We start from the raw sequence: 19,916 nt of genomic DNA, 5'->3' as shown, positions 1-19,916 counted from the left end.
ATGAGAGCTCCTCTTGCTTTACATATTCATCAGCATTTGCAATGATGAGACTTTCTAATTTCTGACAATTGAGAATATATAAAAATATGTTTCAGTGTGGTCTTAACATCAAATTGAAATTAAATTTAATTTGAAATTTATGAAAAAAGTGGTGCTGACCTTTATTAGTAATCATAAGTAACTAAGCATTACTAATTATCAAGTTATTTGTTTTCGTAAATTTAATGACTTCTGTTGTGAAGTTTGTTCTTGCCTTTAGCCTATTTTTCTTTTACCTTGTTGATTTCATGTTTATTTTTAGTAGTTTCTTTAATAAGAATACTTTAAAGAATTCTCTAATACTGAATACTAATCACTGCTTATATACAGACAGTCCTCATTTATATATATATAAAATTCAGTTAAATACATGAACACCCCTGACAACATGATATAAATCTAAGTTTCCTTGATATGTGAACTGTGAGTAATTGCATAAAGTACAAACTTTGTAACCAGCTCTTCAGTTTACAAATCACTCTGTAAATAACAGATGTACACATCATGATCAATGACCAATTATGCTGCTTCTTCCAAAGTCTGTGAGTCACTGCATTTCTGTTATTCACATATCCAAGTATGCAGTTGTGCTTCCTAGTGATAAAGACACATCATTTTATTAAAAATAAAGCACTGGCCAAAACATGAAAAATGCAGCAAGGGATCAAAAAGTGATAAAACTGGAAGTGAAACGTGACTTTAATATAAATGGAGTAATAGAAGAAATAGCTGATTCTGAAAATGTTGACACTGCCACCATTCAAGTGATTCTAGATTCATGGCTAGAGGAATTTAGTGAAGGCAAACTTCTCAGAATAAATGAGGAAACTATTTGTGACAAAATGGATGAAGATGAACCAGAGGAAATTAACTCAGAGATATTTCACAACATTGAAAGCACAAAGGATAAAATGATGGAAGAGGATCCAAACTTAGAAAGGCAGAGAAAGAGGGCTCGTTCCATATTGTAACTTACACAATGAAAAGAAGGCAAGCACTGTTCATACTACTCATGATAAGTTGTTTTACAAAGAAAAACTTTCATTTTCAATGCTTCAAATATTTTCAATTACAGTTCAACTAAATATTATTTTGTTCTTTCTTTTCCTTCCCTATATACTTATAACCAACAAGGAGAGAGTTTTTAATGATTGGAAAAACTTTTGGTCATTTTTTGTGGCCCAATAAAATTATTATTTACTATTATATATGTTTTCAAAAGCATTTTTCCCTACCAAAACATCAGATAACCACACCACCAATAACATCAAAGTCTGTGGAGCTAGCTACATTGATGGTGGAAAGTTCACTGGGTATTTCCAGTGTCCCGAAGTTTTTATAAAGAAGGAAAAATAGGAAAAAAAAAATACTCCAAGGAAAAACAAAACCCATGATGATCTGGGAGAGACATCAAATGACAGCTTCTGTTTTTCAGCAGAACCAAGCACAATTTCACTTGCGAAAACCAACTCTTCATACCAGCTCCAGGACCCTGGCGGCACCCTGGCTGTCAGCAGCAGTCAGCACCTGACAGTGCTCTCCAACACAAAGCACCAGCAAATGCATCTGTATCATCTCCTTTCCGGGGTTTGTCCAGGTCACCTTTGACCATCTCAAACTTAAAAGCTGGCAATGTCTCCAGAGGTCCTTTATGTTACTGGTACAAAAAGTTGTTCTGATTTCCACAAGCTATCTAATTTCCAATGGAAACCAGGCCTACAAAGCTTTTTCACTCAGACAACCCTTGAAGGAAGGTAAATGGTAGGGTGTCCCTACATTCCACAGCTCTAGCTGGCTGGCTGTTGAAACTGAGACAATTTCCTCCCCACTTACAAACTGCATGAAACTGCTTTTCAGTGGCCTTTGAATACCATTACTGGCTGTTTATAGTGTTATAAAGATCAGAGTACTAGACATGATTGAAAGGCAAAGAGTATCCAGAAGACAGGCTGAATTTGACACAACATACACTAGACTTGGCCTCAATGACTAGACAAATTAGATTAGCAGCAAGCATTGAGATATGTTCAGAACCCAAAACCAAGAGTTTAAGATTCATCAAATAAAAGCAAACTCCTACACTTCTTCTAATGCTCCTAATAGACCTTTGACTCAGAAGTCATTTTTATAGTATCATACAACAACACAAAAATTGAGGACTACCCAGAGTCAGAAGTTCTTACAGGTAACAGAGAGTAGAAAACTCTCACTAAGAAAGAAACAAAAAGCATACCCAGTGACTACAGCAACACTGGATATGCTATTATGGGCAGAACAATCACTTCAGAGTTCTGAAGGACATTTTTATTAAAATCAAAAATTCAATATCTAGTCAAAGTATTAATCAAATATAATGGTAATTTTATGATATACATAAATGTAAGGTCTGTTCAAATTTTATGGCCACTTTATTAATTTTCCAGGGTTTATATAACAAAATAACACAAACAGGATAGCTTAAACAACAGGAATTTATTGGCTCACAGTTTTGGAGGTAGGTATGCTCTCTCTGAAGGCCATAGCATTCCGATGCTTGCTTGTCAGCACCCAATCTCTGCCTCTGTCCCATGGCCACCTGTCTCTGTCGCAGCTTACACTACTTCTGTGTCCAATTCCCTCTGCTTACAAGGTCTCCAACTACTGGAATAGGGCCTACCCTGATTCGGTTTGGTCTTAACAACTTCAAAAATACTATTTACAAGTGAGTACACAACACAAGACCAGGAGTTAGGACTTGAACATGTCTTTGTAGGGGGCATGATGATTCTAATAAGACAAACAGAGGAATCCATAAAAAGGTCAGTGGGGTTTCTAAACCTGCAGCAACTGAGTATAATACAGAAAAACAGTAGAAGTGAAAAAAGAAATTAACATAATCATTTGAGATTTCTTGTATCAGTAACACTGCATTCTCTATGGATCTAATCACAGATTAAGAAATTTGCTCACAATCTCACACAGGTACATGAAAGAACAGAAAAAAAATAAGTATCCAACACTTCTGTTTCTAGTTCAACATAAAAAGACCTTGGTAGTCATCACTCCTGTCCTCACAACAATAAAAAAGGTAAAAATACTAAAAATCAACTAATCTTCTTAGCTCCATTAGAGAACTGAGGTCAGAGGGCAAACCTCTGCCCTTAAAACAGAAAAGTTAGGAAGATAAATAGACCCACAGCTTACCAGCTGAAACTGCCACTGCATCCAGCATCTGATGTGGTCCTAAGCCTGCACTAGCTTCAAAAATAAAAACTCCTGGAAGCCTTAGAGAAAGGGGCCCACACTTTAGTAAGTTTTACCTCCAGAAACCCACCAAATTATCACTGTGAAGATGGAAAAAAAGTCACCTCTTGTTCGTAGCAGAGGAAGGGGGAAAAAAACCATTTTGAAATAGGTCCAAAGCACTGTGTTCTCCTTAACAATGGTCTCCCCTTAGGGCAAATTATTTTATCACAGCCCAACCAGGTTAACCCAATTCCAGACCTTCTACCCTTCTATGTGGGGGAAGGAAATATCCAACCCCCACCCCTCTAATGTTCCTATCTTATTTAAAGAGTGAAAAAGCTGAGGGAAGCATTTGTGAAGGTCACAGCCTAGGGACACAGGCTGACTCATAAACTGAGACCTATCCCAAGATTTGAGAATGCTTTCCCTCTTTGCAGACCTTAACAAACATCAATAAAGTTCCTGTATAATAAGAGGAATACAGTTGGGAATTATTGCAAGGTTCAGTTCCTATTTAAAGGTCTTCTGTGAAACCCAAAGCCACTAAGGGAGACAAAAACAAGGGCACCAGAGTTAATTTCAGCCTCTGACATCTATAGCTATACCAAAGAGTAAATGCAGCCTAACTCATTGACAGCTAAACATAACGCCTCTCATTAAAGGTCTCCTTATCTCAGTTCCTTTTACCAAATACATCGTGTCTAGCTTTCAACAAAAGTCACAAGGCCTACTAAAAGCAAACAATAAACCAAAAAACAATTAGTAGAAACAAAACAAGTACCAGGACCAAGTCTCAGAAACGGCAGAGTTTTCAGATTTTTTGGAATTTAAAATCACTATGATTACTATGACAGGGGCTCTAACAGAAGAAGTGGACAACATGCAAGAACAGATGGGAATGTGCATGGAGAGATGAAAACCCTAAGAAAAGAATCAAAGTAAACATTAGAAATAAAATTTATTTCATAATAAAAAACACTTTTGATAGGCTCATCAGAAGACTAGAGATAGCCAAGGAAAGAATCAGTGTACTTGAAGACATGTCAAGAGAAGCTTCCCAAACTAAGATGCAAAGAGAAAAAAGACTGAAAATAGTGAAACAGAATACCTAAGAATTGAGGGACAATTATAAAAGGCATTAACATATGCATAATGGGAATAACAGAAGGTGAAGAGAAAAGGATCAGAAAAAATATATGAAGAATTAATGACTTAAATTTTTCCAGAATTACTGACAGACACCAAACCACAAATCCAGGAAGCTCCGAGAACACCTAGCAGAATAAATACCACAAAATTATTCCTACACATATCATATTCAAACTGAAGAAACTGAAAAGACAAAGAGAAAGTCTTGAAAACAAGATCTTACCTACAGACGAACAAGGATAAGAATTACATCAGAGTTTTCTTCAGAAACTATGAAAGCAAGAAAAGAATGAAGTGAAATATTTAAAGTGCTGAAAGACAAAATACAATCTAGAATTCTGTATTCAGGAAAATTATCCTTCAAAAGTGAAGGAGAAATAAAGACTTCCTCAAAAAAATAAAAAAGAGAGAATTTGTCATCAAATTTCCTTTTCAAGAAATGTTAAATGGAGTTCTTCAGGGAAATGATCTAGGTCAGAAACAGAGCTATAAAGAAGAGAATTTGAGAAAGTAAAAATGAAGGTAAAATAGAATATTTTATTATTCTTAACTGATCTAACAGTTAACACTTTGTTCAAAATAATGATATAACAACAATTGAACAATTACAGATTATAGATAAATGAAATATGTGACATCAATGTTATAAGGTATGAGAAGGAAGAATTGGGAATACTTTGTTATAAGGCACCTGAGTTACCTGGGGGCTTAGACTAGTTGAGAATATATATTGCAAACTTGAGGGCAACCACTAAAACTTTTAAAAGAAGTATAAATGATAGGCTAAGCGGGGAGAGAAAATGAAATGACATAAAATGTTGAATTAGAACCCGAAAAAGTAAAAAAAAAAAAAAAGAAAGTGTATACAATAAAACAAATAAAAAAACAAGAGCAATGAAGAGAAAATAGTTACAGATATGGTAGATGTTAATAATCACAAAGGTAAATGTGCTAAATACAGCAATTAAAAGAAATTATTAGAGTGAATAAAAAAGCAATACCAATTATATGTTATCTACAAGGAACCTACTTTAAATATAAAGACATAGGTAGATTAAAATCAAAAGGATAAAGAAAGCTAAACAATGCTAGATTAGTCAGGAAAACAGAATCAACAGGATATATGTATGTACATGTTTGTGCGTATACACATACACATACATACATATTCCTGTTAGATTTATTATAAGAAGTTGGCTAAAATTTGGAGGGCTGGCAAGTCCAAATTCCATACGGCACAACAGAGGCTGGAAATTTGGGGAGGAATAATGTTAAAATCTGTATTCCAAGTCTGTACGACAGACCAAGGAGGAATGGAGAGTGTATTCTGGAGGCAACAGACTACCAACTTTAAGACATAAAAATAGGGCACCTGGAAAGGGAGGAAAGTCTATTTCATAGAAAACAGAGGGGATACTCCGATTTCAGTAAGTGGGGGAATTCCTAAGGAAATGTGCAAACCCAAGTCCAGAAAAGATGCAGGCTAGAAAAGATGGAGAGGAGCCTGCACTTTACTTTTTTCTTGGGCTCATCTTCTTGATAGGAGGACTAAATGGAAGAAAAGCACCAGCCAAAGCACAGCTAATTGGCAAAGACTGTGAAAGATGTCTTTTGTGGTGATTTGTTTGCTCCTGGCCCTCAAGGAAATCTTTTCCCTATCAGTAACTTGATACAAACTTATAGAGCAATCAACTCAGGTACTAAAACCAAGAATTAACATATTAAAATATTAAAATGTGCAATGTCCAACAAAAGATTACAAGATAAACAAAGAAACAGGAAATGATTGTCCATCAAAGGGAACAAGATAAAAATTCAAAAACCATCAAGGTAGATCAAACTTTGAACATATTGGACAACTTTAAAAAAAGGAACTATAGTATGCTCAGACAGCAAAGGAAAACATGGAGAAAGAACTGAAGGATACAAGGAAAATGATGAATGAACAATATGAGAATCTCAGTTAAGAGACAGATGTTTTAAAAAGGGACCAAGCAGAAATGATGGAGTTGAACACCAAAATGAAAAATTCCGTAAGGAGTTTCAATCACAGATTGGAACCAGCAGAGTAAAAAATCAGGGCACTCAAAGACAAGGCAATTAAAAAGATTCAGGCTGAGGATCAAAAAGAAGTAAGAATAACAAAAAAGTGAACAAAGCCTAAGACACCTGTGGAAAACCATCAAGAGCACCAGCATATGCATTACTGGAGTCCGAGAAAGGAAGACAAAAATAAAGGAGCAGAAGGAATATTCAAAGAAATATTGGCAGAAAAATTTCCAAATTTAACAAAAGATATGAATATGCATGTTCACAAAGCCCAACAAACCCCAAGAAGGAAAGACTCAAAGAGAACCATAAAGAATAGTCAAACTAAGGACAAAGAGCTTTTAAAGCTTCCAGAGAAAATCAACAGGTTATGTACAAGGATGCCTAAATAAAACTAAATGTCAATTTCTCAGAAGAAACCATGGAGGCAAAACTGCAGAGGGGAAAAATAGATTTAAAGTGCCAAAAGAAAACAACTGCAAAGGAAGAATATTATATCTGGCAAGATCATCTTTCAAAAACAGGGTGAGATAATATTCACAGATATGCAAAAGCTGAGGGGTAGAGAATGGGGAGTTAATACTTAATTGTTAAAGAGTTTCTGTTTGGGCTGATGAAAAAGTTTTGGAAATGGATGGTGGTAATGACAGCACAATATTATGAATGTAATTAACATCATGGAATTATATACTTGCATGTGGTTAAAAGAAATTTACAGGATATATGTATACATATATATTTATGTTACTAGAAAATTGTTTTAAAAAAACTATAGGAGTTTATAACACAAAGAGTGAATCCTAATATAAACTATGGACTATAGTTAATAGTATAATTAAATGATATTGTTTTATCAATTGTAACAAAGGTACCACACTGATGCAAAAAGTTAAAATAGAGAAAACTGTATGTGAGGGGTAGGGTATAAGAGAATGCTATTTTCTGTGTGGTGTTTTTGTAAATCTACAATTTCTCTAATAAAAAAATAATTTAAAAATCAATTGGGGGTAGTGTGATGGTGGCTCAGGGGCAGAATTCTCACCTGCCATGCTGGAGACCCGGGTTCGATTCCCAGTGCCTGCCCGTGCCAAAAAAAAAATCAATTAGGGCCAGCTCCCATATATGGGGTCGTAGGGCCAGGTACAGGTCAAGAAATAAAAAAAAAAAGAGCATTCTACTCACTGGTAGTGTTATATCCAGAATTGGAAAAGGATTTATCACGGCAGTGTGGGTACAATACTGAAGTCTTATGGGTTACATGTAACTTCCATTAAAATTGACTCATACATTAACATTGATGCAGGAAAACATTCTCTCCTTATGAGCATGGTGAAGTTTTTGTGCTAGATGATGGTGGGGAAGTAGACCACGACTTAGATAACTATGAGTAGTTCCTTGACATTCACTTCACTAAAGACAATAATCTGATGACCACTGGAAAGATATACTAGTATCTCATTAACAAGGAATGTAAAGGAGGTTACCTGGGGAAACCATCCAAGTTGTCCCTTATATCACAGATGCAATCCAGGAGTGGGTAATAAGATAGGCATTAATACCTATAGATGAAGATGGCCTGTAACCTCAAGTGTGTGTTATTGAGTTTGGTGGAACAGTGGGAGATACAGAAAGCTTGCCTTTAATTGGGGCTTTCTGTTCCAGTTCAAAGTCAAAACAGAACTTTTTTAATGTTCACGCCAGCTCAGTTCCTCAGTCAACTTCAAGAGGGGAGTAGAAGACTAAACCAACCCAGAATAGTGTTCAGGAACTTAGAGGGCTAAGGCTGTCCCCAAATCTGGTTGTATACAGGTGCTCTAATATTCTGGACAGATCAGTGAAAGAGAAAATACCAATGATCTGCCATGCTGAACTGGAACACATGATTTGTGTTCATGAGGGGCTGTCTATCTACCAAGTCCCCTTGTTTTTGGAGGAGCAAGGGGTTGTAGCTTATTTTCTTTGAAGTGTTGGGATTCCTACTGAGAGACAACCATGAAAAATAGTGATGAACTGGAAAGAGATTCCTGACAGATATAATTGCTTACTAGAAACTTGGCCCATTGCCCTTGTGGCAAATACACCAAGTTTTCAGATTCGTGTGCTATCATTACAGCTCTAGAGCTTTCTGCATTGGCTGTCAATCACAAACTGGAAATCAATTCTACATACCTAGAACCAGGCATTTTACAAGAAGAGCCTGCACATACCATGAAGCTTGGCAGAAACTCAGCAGTGTTCATGGAGCGCTGGTTCCAAGAGGGTCTGCTGTTCGAGCAACAGAAGGAAAAATCCAAGCAACTGCATGAGCTCAGAAACAAAAATCTCTTTTCTAGGTGGGTACTTAAGAATGCAGTTGGCAAGTAGTTGAATTTTCAAGAAATGTGCTGGGATGACAAGGGGCCAATTCTATAGAATCTGACCCTAAGACAAGTTATCCCATGGTCACAGACATGCCAGATAACAATCCTGGGCAGATGAGTGGAACTATAAGGCTGGATAAGAGGAGGACACTGTTATAGACAGGGTCATGAGAACTTGGCCATGAGAAAACTCTACAAAGATCTGGACTACATGGAAGAAAGGCACCACCAGATTTAGGTGAATCCAGTCTTCAAAAAGTGTTGGATGAGCAAAGTTTGAAGTTTGTTGGCTAAGATGCTGAAGGAGAGAGAATGAAAATTGTGGAGTTGGAAGATTATCCTTTTTTTGTTGGGGTTCAATACCACCCTGAGTTACTGTCCAAACCTATCAAGCCTTCCCTGTTGACTTCAGCCTCTTTCTGGATCCTTTGGGGAGGCTCCCACATTACCCCCAGAGAGGCTACAGGCTCTTGCCCAGGGACACCTATAGTGACAGAACTGGAAGCAGCTCCCTTGACTCTGAAATCACTAAATCGAAGTTTTCATCAATAAATCATGATTGAGTCTGGGGTTTTTCAAGAAAGGCTTTGAACTCATAGGAGTTTGCAGCATTGATTTTATACTCAGCTTTGGACACTTTCTTTAAATTATGTTTTCATTAAAATTATTTTATTATGGGAGAAAGGTGTTTAGAAAACTTTGTTACTTGTATGTCCCTTCATGTATATTAATTCTTGTACATGGGGCAGTGCCTACTGTTTGATATTCTACCTTGTGGTTCTTGAGTTTCTAAAAAGAGAAGAGAAGGTCTCTGAAAGGGAGCTGATGATGGATGGGGCTAGTCGAGTGCCCCAGCATCATCGTCTTTCTCTAACTACCTCATAACATGGCGGATTTGAGAGATTACCTGCTGCTTTTACCTTCAGTGTTTAGACCCTTATTATAAGAAGTGTGCCATGCAGACTTACTAAACATGGAAAGATATTTTTAGCTAGTATTAGTAACAATTTGGTTCCAGTAACTTGAAGGCATTGCTTGTAACCCAGAGCAGTGAAACCAGGGTCAAAATCTTGATGCTGCCCTGAGCTATGGGGACTTTCTAGGCCAACCATGGTTGCTAATTCCCATCCAAAGGGATGGTTGACTTGATATCACATGAAACACAGCAAGAGATCTATGTCTCTCTGAAGTGTGATTTTAAAATCCCCATGCCTCTGTGGCTGTGCTTCCTATCCCTGGAGCTGGGAAATACTCCTGGCATAAAGGGGTTGCTTTAATAAAGAACAAAGAATCTTTGTGGGAAACTGCATCTAAAACCCTCTCATATATAGACAGCTTTGGTTCAAAGAGACTTTTTCCTTCCAGAATGGTGTTATTGCAGTTAAAGTACAATATAGAAAGCTATTTTCTTAACCTGATGTAACAACAGGCACAGCTGTGGGCCTACTACATGCTGGCTGGACTTGACGTAAACTCTCTAACTCAATTAATGACAGAAAAAAATCAGCTAGTGTAAGTGATCACGTTAACAGGTTAAAGAAAAAGAATCATATAATCATATCAAAAGATAAAGAAAAAGCATTTGATAAAACCCAATACCCAATTCATGATAAAAACTCTCAGTAAATTAGGAAAAGATGTAAACTTCATCAACTTGTAAAAGTACATCTGCAAAATGGCTACAGTTAACATCATACTTATATTTCAGTAACTAGATCTTGGCCCTTAAGATCAGAAACAACACAAGAATGTCCCTTCTTACCACTTCTTTTCAACATTAAACTGAAAGTCCTAACTAAAGCAATAAGATAAGAAAAGGAAATAAAAGATGCAGTTACTGGGAAGGAAGAAATAAAACTCTACTCCTTCACAGATTATATCAATATCTATGTAGAAAATTACAAAGAACTAACAACAACAACAAGACAAACTCCTGGAATTAATAAACTATTAGTAAAGTTGCAGGATACAAGGTTAATTACTTTCCTATTTCAGCAATGAACGATCAGAATCTGAAATTAAAAACACAACACTATTTATATTAGTACAAAAAAATTAAATACTTAGGAATAAACAACAAATATGAACAAGATCTATGTGAGGAAAACTACAAAGCTCTAACAAAGGAAATCAAGGAAATTCTAAATAATAGGAGAGATATTCCATGTTCATGACTAGGAAGACAGTGTTACCACGATGTCAATTCTTCCAAATCTGATCTAGAGCCAAGAGGATCCCAATAAAAATCCAAGCAAGTTATTTTGTGGATACCAACAAATCAATTATAAAGTTTCTATGGAAAGATACAAGACCCAGAATAGCCAACACAATATTGAAAACAGAACAAAGTTGGAGGACTGATGTTACCCTCCTTCAAGACCTACTTCAAGAGAGTGTAGTGCTGGTGAAAGAACAAATAAATCAATGGAACAGAATAGAGAGTCCAGAAATGACCCATACAAATATAGTCAGTTGATCTGTGACAAAGGAGCAAGGCAATTCAACAGAGAAATGAAAATATTTTCAGCAAATGGTACTGGAACTGGACATCTACACCCAGATTTTATACCTTTCAAAAATTAACCTAAAAATAGATCATAAACCTAAATGTAAAAGTACAAAACTTCTAGAAGACAACAAATAAGAAAATCTAAGTGACCCTTTGTTTGGCAATAACTTAGGTACAATACCAAAAGCACAATGCATGAAAGAAAAGATTAAATAAGGTGGGCCTCTTCAAAATTAAAAACTTCTGTTCTTAGAAAGACAACTTTAAGAGAATGAAAAAATAAGCCACAGAATGGGAGAAAATATTTGCAAAACATAATATCTGATAGAGGGCTGTTACACAAAATACACAACGAACTCTTAAAACTCAACAGTATTGTTGCTCAGATGTGGCCTCAGTCTCTCTAAGCCCAATTCTGCAAGTGAAATCATTGCCCTCCCCACTACGGGGGACATGACATCCAGGGGTGAAAGTCTCCCTGGCAACGTGGAAGAGGACTCCAAGGAGTGAATCCAGACCTGGTACTGGGGGATCAACAATTACATCCTGACCAAATAGGGGGAAAGAAGTGTAATTAAAGTATCAGTGGCAGAGAGAGTTCAAATAGAGTCGAGAGGCTACTCTGAAGGTTGCTCTTACACAAGCTTCAGGTAGATCTTGCTACCTATCATAACCTGCCAACCCCCAACCAGGACCATTTCAACCAATCCTAAAGAACACCTAGGGGAATTTATACAATTCCACAAGGGTTCCAGGCACTAGAGTAAATTGCCAGAAACCTACAACCTCCAGATGGGTCCCTAGTCCAGGTAAGTCCTGACACCTAGCCCAGCCTCTGCAGAACATCAGATAGTTCCATCTCCCTACCCCATATCAGTGGCGGACCCTTCCAATATCAAAAAATTAAATTACCATAGCCCATACAACCCCAATGAGAGGTATAGAAAGATCAAACGTGATAGTGGAATTATACATAAAAGACAGGATTTAACAAATAAATATGAATGCTGAATCATTACATTGCTATCTCTTTTAGTCTTCCAGTATTTTAGAGCAGCTAGAAGTAAAAACCTAAAATTGTGAAATTGTAACCCATGTCAAAGGCTAAAATATGTTCTACAACTAATTGTGTGCTGTGCTCGGAAATTTATAGCTTTTTTGTATATATGTTAATGTTCACAAAAAAAGAAGGAAAAAAAGTCGATTGTAATCATAAAAAAGTATTTAAGCCTTCTAGCCTCCTATATTCTGGAGCAGCTAGAAGGAAAAATAGGAGAGGAATGTATGGTAGCTCATGACAAACTCTGGGATCTATCCTGTAACTGCTTTTGAAGAGTGCTTTGAAAACTATTGGTTTTTTATTTCTTTGCTTTGTATATATGTCATACTATACAATAAACAAAGTTTTAAAAAAATTTATGTATGGTGGGGGTGCAATTCAGCAGAATTCTTGCCTGCCATGCAGGAGAGTTGGGCTTGATTTCTGGTCCATGTACTTCCCCCAAAACAAACTAACAAGAAAAACAAACAAACATACAAAACAAAACTTCAACAAATGGTGCTGCAATAATGGGACAGTCACACCTGCCACACAGCACAGAAAAAAAATAAATGTATGGTGATACTGTTTTCAATTTCAAAAATCAATAACTGACCTAATCCAATTCGGGTATCATAGGGCTATATCTCAAAACCAGTGAACATGGGAAATTAGGACATGCCACATGCATAAGTTTTCCTTCTTTAAAATACACTAATGAGGGTGGGCCATGGTGGCTCAGCAGGCAAGAACGCTTGCCTGGAATGCCAGAGGACCCGGGTTCGATTCCCAGTGCCTGCCCGTGTATAAAAAATGAAAAAAAAATACACCAATGGTTTTACGATTTACTTTTAAAGAGGTAATCTATATAATGCAGGTGTTTCTTCTAATATATAAAGGCTGAATTTTAATGTGTCAAATTTCCCTTTTCATGAAGCAACGGAAGATTCATATTGGATAGATAACAAATTTAGTTTTATTAATTTTTATCCATGTTTTGGAGCCATGCAAGCCATGGGTAAGAAGCCATGGGTAAGAAACTGTTAGTGAAAAGGGAAATTAACTGTAATTGCTATATAATCTCCTACAAAACCTACTAATTTTACAATAATATCAGATTTGTATATTTATATTTTTATTTACTGCCTCAAAATTTTGGAACAGTTCTCTTTGTATTAATTTAGGGTGTATTTGTACATTTTCTTTGGATATAGAAGTTTTTCATTAGCATAAACTTTCATTCAAGTCTGCTGGGAATACAGCTCAATTGAGTTTTACAAAGCTAATCATACTCTTACCATACAATCCAAAAATTCACACTCCTAGGTATTTGTTTACTCGAAGGAGTGACAACATGCACACACAAAAAGCTGCACCCAAATGTTTATAGCAGCATTATTCATTATTGCCAAAATTGGAAACAGACAAAGACATCCTTCAGTAGGTGAATGGATAAACAAACAGTGGTACAACCATATAATGGAATATTATTTGATGATAAAAAGAAATGAAATATCTCTGGAGCAGCTAGAAGGAAAAATCTGAGATGACAGTATGGTAGCCCATGAAAAACTCTGGGATCTGTCCTGTAATTACATGTTGAAGAGTGCTTTGAAAACTATTGCTTTTTTTTTTTCTTTCTTTGCTTTGTATATACGTTATATTATACAATTAAAAATAGGGTAAAAAAAAAAAGAAAAAGAAATAAACTATCAAGGCACAAAATGACATGAAGCAACCTTTAGCATATTGCTAAATGAAAGAAATCAGGAGGAAAGGGCTACATATTATATAATCCAAGTATATGACATTCTGGAAAAGGCAAAACTACAGAAATAATAAAAAGATCAGTAGTTGCCAGTGGTTCACGGGCAGTGGGAGATGAAAGGGTGGAGCACAGGGCATGTCTAGGCAGTGTAACGATTTTGTTTGAATACCTTAATGATGGATATATGATATCATTCATTTGTAAAAACCCATAGAAATGTGCAACACAAAGAGTGTACCATAACGTAAACTGTGGCATTTTGTTAATTATTTATAAATATTGGTTAATCAATTGTAACAAATATACCATATTAATACAAGATGTCAATAATAGGGGAAAACTGTGGGGTGGGGAGGAAAGATAATATATGGGAACTGCATATTTTCTCAGCAATTTTTCTGTAAACCTACTACTTTAAAAAAACAGTCTATCTTTAAAATGCATTCAAGAAAATAATCTAAATTTTCACCTGGACAAGAAGTCCTTACTGCCTTTCCCAATAGTATTTTAAATTTACCCATTCCACCTTCAGATTTGCATTTGAACTACAGTATTTAAAAAATTTGTTTTTGAGTATCTTTAGGCACAGTACAGTAAGCTCCAACTTCCTAAAGTCAATTACCACACCCAGTCTTTTCCCTTACTTATATTACTTACATGTATGTTGAAGGTATTTAGATTTATGAACTCTTGAAAAAAGGAAACAGCTAAAAGTTTAACTCTAGGATCAGACTGTCCCAATTCTGAGTCCTGAATTTACCATTTACTAAAATAGGTTACTACCTAATCTTTCTTAGCCTTGGCTTTTTTTTTTTTTTTATTAATTAACGGAAAAAAGAAATTAACCCAACATTTAGAAATCATACCATTCTACATAGGCAATCAGTAATTCTTAACACCATCACATAGATGCATGATCATCGTTTCTTAGTACATTTGCATCGGTTTAGAAGAACTAGTAACAAAACAGAAAAAGATATAGAATGTTAATATAGAGAAAAAAAATAAAAGTAATAATAATAGTAAAAAAAAAAAAACCTATATCTCAGATGCAGCTTCATTCAGTGTTTTAACATGATTACTTTACAATTAGGTATTATCGTGCTGTCCATTTTTGAGTTTTTGTATCTAGTCCTGTTGCACAGTCTGTATCCCTTCAGCTCCAATTACCCATTATCTTACCCTGTTTCTAACTCCTGCTGGACTCTGTTACCAATGACATGTTCCAAGTTTATTCTCGAATGTCAGTTCACATCAGTGGGACCATACAGTATTTGACTTTTAGTTTTTGGCTAGACTCACTCAGCATAATGTTCTCTAGGTCCATCCATGTTATTACACGCTTCATAAGTTTATCCTGTCTTAAAGCTGCATAATATTCCATCGTATGTATATACCACAGTTTGTTTAGCCACTCGTCTGTTGATGGACATTTTGGCTGCTTTCATCTCTTTGCAATTGTAAATAACACTGCTATAAACATTGGTGTGCAAATATCCGTTTGTGTCTTTGCCCTTAAGTCCTTAGAGTAGATTCCCAGCAATGGTATTGCTGGGTCGTATGGCAATTCTATATTCAGCTTTTTGAGGAACCGCCAAACTGCCTTCCACAGTATTTGCGCCATTTGACATTCCCACCAACAGTGGATAAGTGTGTCTCTTTCTCCGCATTCTCTCCAGCACTTGTCATTTTCTGTTTTGTTGATAATGGCCATTCTGGTGGGTGTGAGATGATATCTCATTGTGGTTTTGATTTGCATTTCTCTAATGGCCAGGGACATTGAGCATCTCTTCATGTGCCTTTTGGCCATTTGTATTTCCTCTTCTGATAGGTGTCTGTCCAAGTCTTTTTCCCATTTTGTAATTGGGTTGGCTGTCTTTTTGTTGTTGAGTTGAACAATCTCTTTATAAATTCTGGATACTAGACCTTTATCTGATATGTCGTTTCCAAATATTGTCTCCCATTGTGTAGGCTGTCTTTCTACTTTCTTGATGAAGTTCTTTGATGCACAAAAGTGTTTAATTTTGAGGAGCTCCCATTTATTTATTTCCTTCTTCAGTGCTCTTGTTTTAGGTTTAAGGTCCATAAAACCGCCTCCAATTGTAAGTTTCATAAGATGTCTCCCTACATTTTCCTCTAACTGTTTTATGGTCTTAGACCTAATGTTTAGATCTTTGACCCATTTTGAGTTAACTTTTGTATAAGGTGTGAGATATGGGTCTTCTTTCATTCTTTTGCATATGGATATCCAGTTCTCTAGGCACCATTTATTGAAGAGACTGTTCTGTCCCAGGTGAGTTGGCTTGACTGCCTTATCAAACATCAAATGTCCATAGATGAGAGGGTCTATATCTGAGCACTCTATTCGATTCCATTGGTCGATATATCTTATCTTTATGCCAATACCATGCTGTTTTGACCACTGTGGCTTCATAATATGCCTTAAAGTCAGGCAGTGCGAGACCTCCAGCTTCGTTTTTTTTCCTCAAGATGTTTTTAGCAATTCGGGCATCCTTCCCTTCCAGATAATTTGCTTATTGGTTTTTCTATTTCTGAAAAATAAGTTGTTGGGATTTTGATTGGTATTGCATTGAATCTGTAAATCAATTTAGGTAGGATTGACATCTTAACTATATTTAGTCTTCCAATCCATGAACACGGGATGCCCTTCCATCTATTTTGGTCTTCTGTGATTTCTTTTAACAGTTTTTTGTAGTTTTCTTTATATAGGTTTTTTGTCTATTTAGTTAAATTTATTCCTAGGTATTTCATTCTTTTAGTTGCAATTGTAAATGGGATTCATTTCTTGATTTCCCCCTCAGCTTGTTCATTACTAGTGTATAGAAATGCTACAGATTTTTGAATGTTGAACTTGTAACCTGCTACTTTGCTGTACTCATTTATTAGCTCTAGTAGTTTTGTTGTGGATTTTTGCGGGTTTTCGACGTATAGTATCATATCGTCTGCAAACAGTGATAGTTTTACTTCTTCCTTTCCAATTTTGATGCCTTGTATTTCTTTTTCTTGTCTAATTGCTCTGGCTAGAACCTCAACACAATGTTGAATAATAGTGGTGATAATGGACATCCTTGTCTTGTTCCTGATCTTAGGGGGAAAGTTTTCAATTTTTCCCCATTGAGGATGATATTAGCTGTGGGTTTTTCATATATTCCCTCTATCATTTTAAGGAAGTTCCCTTGTATTCCTATCCTTTGAAGTGTTTTCAACAGGAAAGGATGTTGAATCTTGTCAAATACCTTCTCTGCATCAATTGAGATGATCATGTGATTTTTCTGCTTTGATTTGTTGATATGGTGTATTATATTAATTGATTTTCTTACGTTGAACCATCCTTGCATACCTGGGATGAATCCTACTTGGTCATGATGTATAATTCTTTTAATGTGTTGTTGGATACGATTTGCTAGAATTTTATTGAGGATTTTTGCATCTATATTCATTAGAGAGATTGGTCTGTAGTTTTCTTTTTTTGTAATATCTTTGCCTGGTTTTGGTATGAGGGTGATGTTGGCTTCATAGAATGAATTAGGTAGCTTTCCCTCCACTTCGATTTTTTTGAAGAGTTTGAGGAGAGTTGGTACTGATTCTTTCTGGAATGTTTGATAGAATTCACATGTGAAGCTGTCTGGTCCTGGACTTTTCTTTTTAGGAAGCTTTTGAATGACTGATTCAATTTCTTTACTTGTGATTGGTTTGCTGAGGTCATTTATTTCTTCTTGAGTCAAAGTTGCTTGTTCATGTCTTTCCAGGAACCCGTCCATTTCATCTAAATTGTTATATTTATTAGCATAAAGTTGTTCATAGTATCCTGTTATTACCTCCTTTATTTCTGTGAGGTCAGTAGTTATGTCTCCTCTTCCATTTCTGATCTTATTTATTTGTATCCTCTCTATTCTTCTTTTTGTCAGTCTTGCTAAGGGCCCATCAATCTTATTGATTTTCTCATAGAATCAACTTCTGGTCTTATTGATTTTCTCTATTGTTTTCAATTTCATTTATTTCTGCTCTAATCTTTGTTATTTCTTTCCTTTTGCTTGCTTTGGGGTTAGCTTGCTGTTCTTTCTCCAGTTCTTCCAAGTGGACAGTTAATTTCTGCATTTTTGCCTTTTCTTCTTTTCTGATATAGGCATTTAGGGTAATAAATTTCCCTCTTAGCAATGCCTTTGCTGCATCCCATAAGTTTTGACATGTTGTGTTTTCATTTTTATTCGCCGCGAGGTATTTGCTAATTTCTCTAGCAATTTCTTCTTTGACCCACTCATTGTTTAAGAGTGTGTTGTTGAGCCTCCACGTATTTGTGAATTTTCTGGGACTCGGCCTATTATTGATTTCCAACTTCATTCCTTTATGATCTGAGAAAGTGTTGTGTATGATTTCAATCTTTTTAAATTTGTTAAGACTTGCTTTGTGACCCAGCATATGGTCTATCTTTGAGAATGATCCATGAGCACTTGAGAAAAATGTGTATCCTGCTGTTGTGGGATGTAATGTCCCATAAATGTCTGTTAAGTCTAGCTCATTTATACTAATATTCAGATCCTCTATTTCTTTATTGATCCTCTGTCTAGATGTTCTGTCCATTGATGAGAGTGGGGAATTGAAGTCTCCAACTATTATGGTATATGAGTCTATTTCCCTTTTCAGTGTTTGCAGTGTATTCCTCACGTATTTTGGGGCATTCTGGTTCAGTGCGTAAATATTTATGATTGTTATGTCTTCTTGTTTAATTGTTCCTTTTATTAGTATATAGTGTCCTTCTTTGTCTCTTTTAACTGTTTTACATTTGAAGTCTAATTTGTTGGATATTAGTATAGCCACTCCTGCTCTTTTCTGGTTGTTATTTGCATGAAATATCTTTTCCCAACCTTTCACTTTCAACCTATGTTTATCTTTGGGTCTAAGATGTGTTTCCTGTAGACAGCATATAGAAGGATCCTGTTTTTTAATCCATTCTGCCAATCTATGTCTTTTGATTGGGGAATTCAGTCCATTAACAATTAGTGCTATTAGTGTTTGGATAATATTTTCCTCTAACATTTTGCCTTTTCTATTATATATATCATATCTGATTTTCCTTCTTTCTACACTCTTCTCCATACCTCTCTCTTCTGTCTTTTTGTATCTGACTCTAGTGCTTCCCTTAGGATTTCTTGCAGAGCTGGTCTCTTGGTCACAAATTCTCTCAGTGACTTTTTGTCTGAGAATGTTTTAATTTCTCCCTCAGTTTTGAAGGACAATTTTGCTGGATACAGGAGTCTTGGTTGGCAATTTTTCTCTTTTACTAATTTAAATATATCATCCCACTGTCTTCTAGCTTCCATGGTTTCTGCTGAGAAATCTACACATAGTCTTATTGGGTTTCCCTTGTATGTGATGGATTGTTTTTCTCTTGCTGCTTTCAAGATCCTCTCTTTCTCTTTGACCTCTGACATTCTAACTAGTAAGTGTCTTGGAGAGCGCCTATTTGGATCTAATCTCTTTGGGGTGCGCTGCACTTCTTGGATCTGTAATTTTAGGTCTTTCATAAGAGTTGGGAAATTTTCAGTGGTAATTTCTTCCATTAGTTTTTCTCCTCCTTTTCCCTTCTCTTCTACTTCTGGGACATCCACAACACGTATATTTGTGCAGCTCATATTGTCCTTGAGTTCCCTGATATCCTGTTCAAATTTTTCCATTCTTTTCCCGATAGTTTCTGTTTCTTTTTGGAATTCAGATGTTCCATCCTCCAAATCACTAATTCTATCTTCTGTCTCTTTA

At 35.9% G+C, this 19,916-nt stretch overlaps 1 protein-coding gene and 1 pseudogene across 3 annotated transcripts in view; one reads left to right on the top strand and one right to left on the bottom strand.

Moving 5' to 3' along the window:
• Positions 1-19,916, bottom strand: part of ARHGAP32 (Rho GTPase activating protein 32) — a 450,472-nt gene that overhangs the window by 109,593 nt on the left and 320,963 nt on the right. The gene's annotated exons all lie outside the window — the stretch shown is intronic.
• LOC143643823 (CTP synthase 1 pseudogene) lies at positions 684-9,385 on the top strand (annotated as a pseudogene).

This window comes from Tamandua tetradactyla, chromosome 8 (genome assembly GCF_023851605.1).
Source record: "Tamandua tetradactyla isolate mTamTet1 chromosome 8, mTamTet1.pri, whole genome shotgun sequence".
In the NCBI taxonomy this organism is placed as follows: domain Eukaryota; kingdom Metazoa; phylum Chordata; class Mammalia; order Pilosa; family Myrmecophagidae; genus Tamandua; species Tamandua tetradactyla.
Note: the sequence above shows the minus strand (reverse complement) of the source record. Positions and strands in the feature narration are given on the sequence as shown.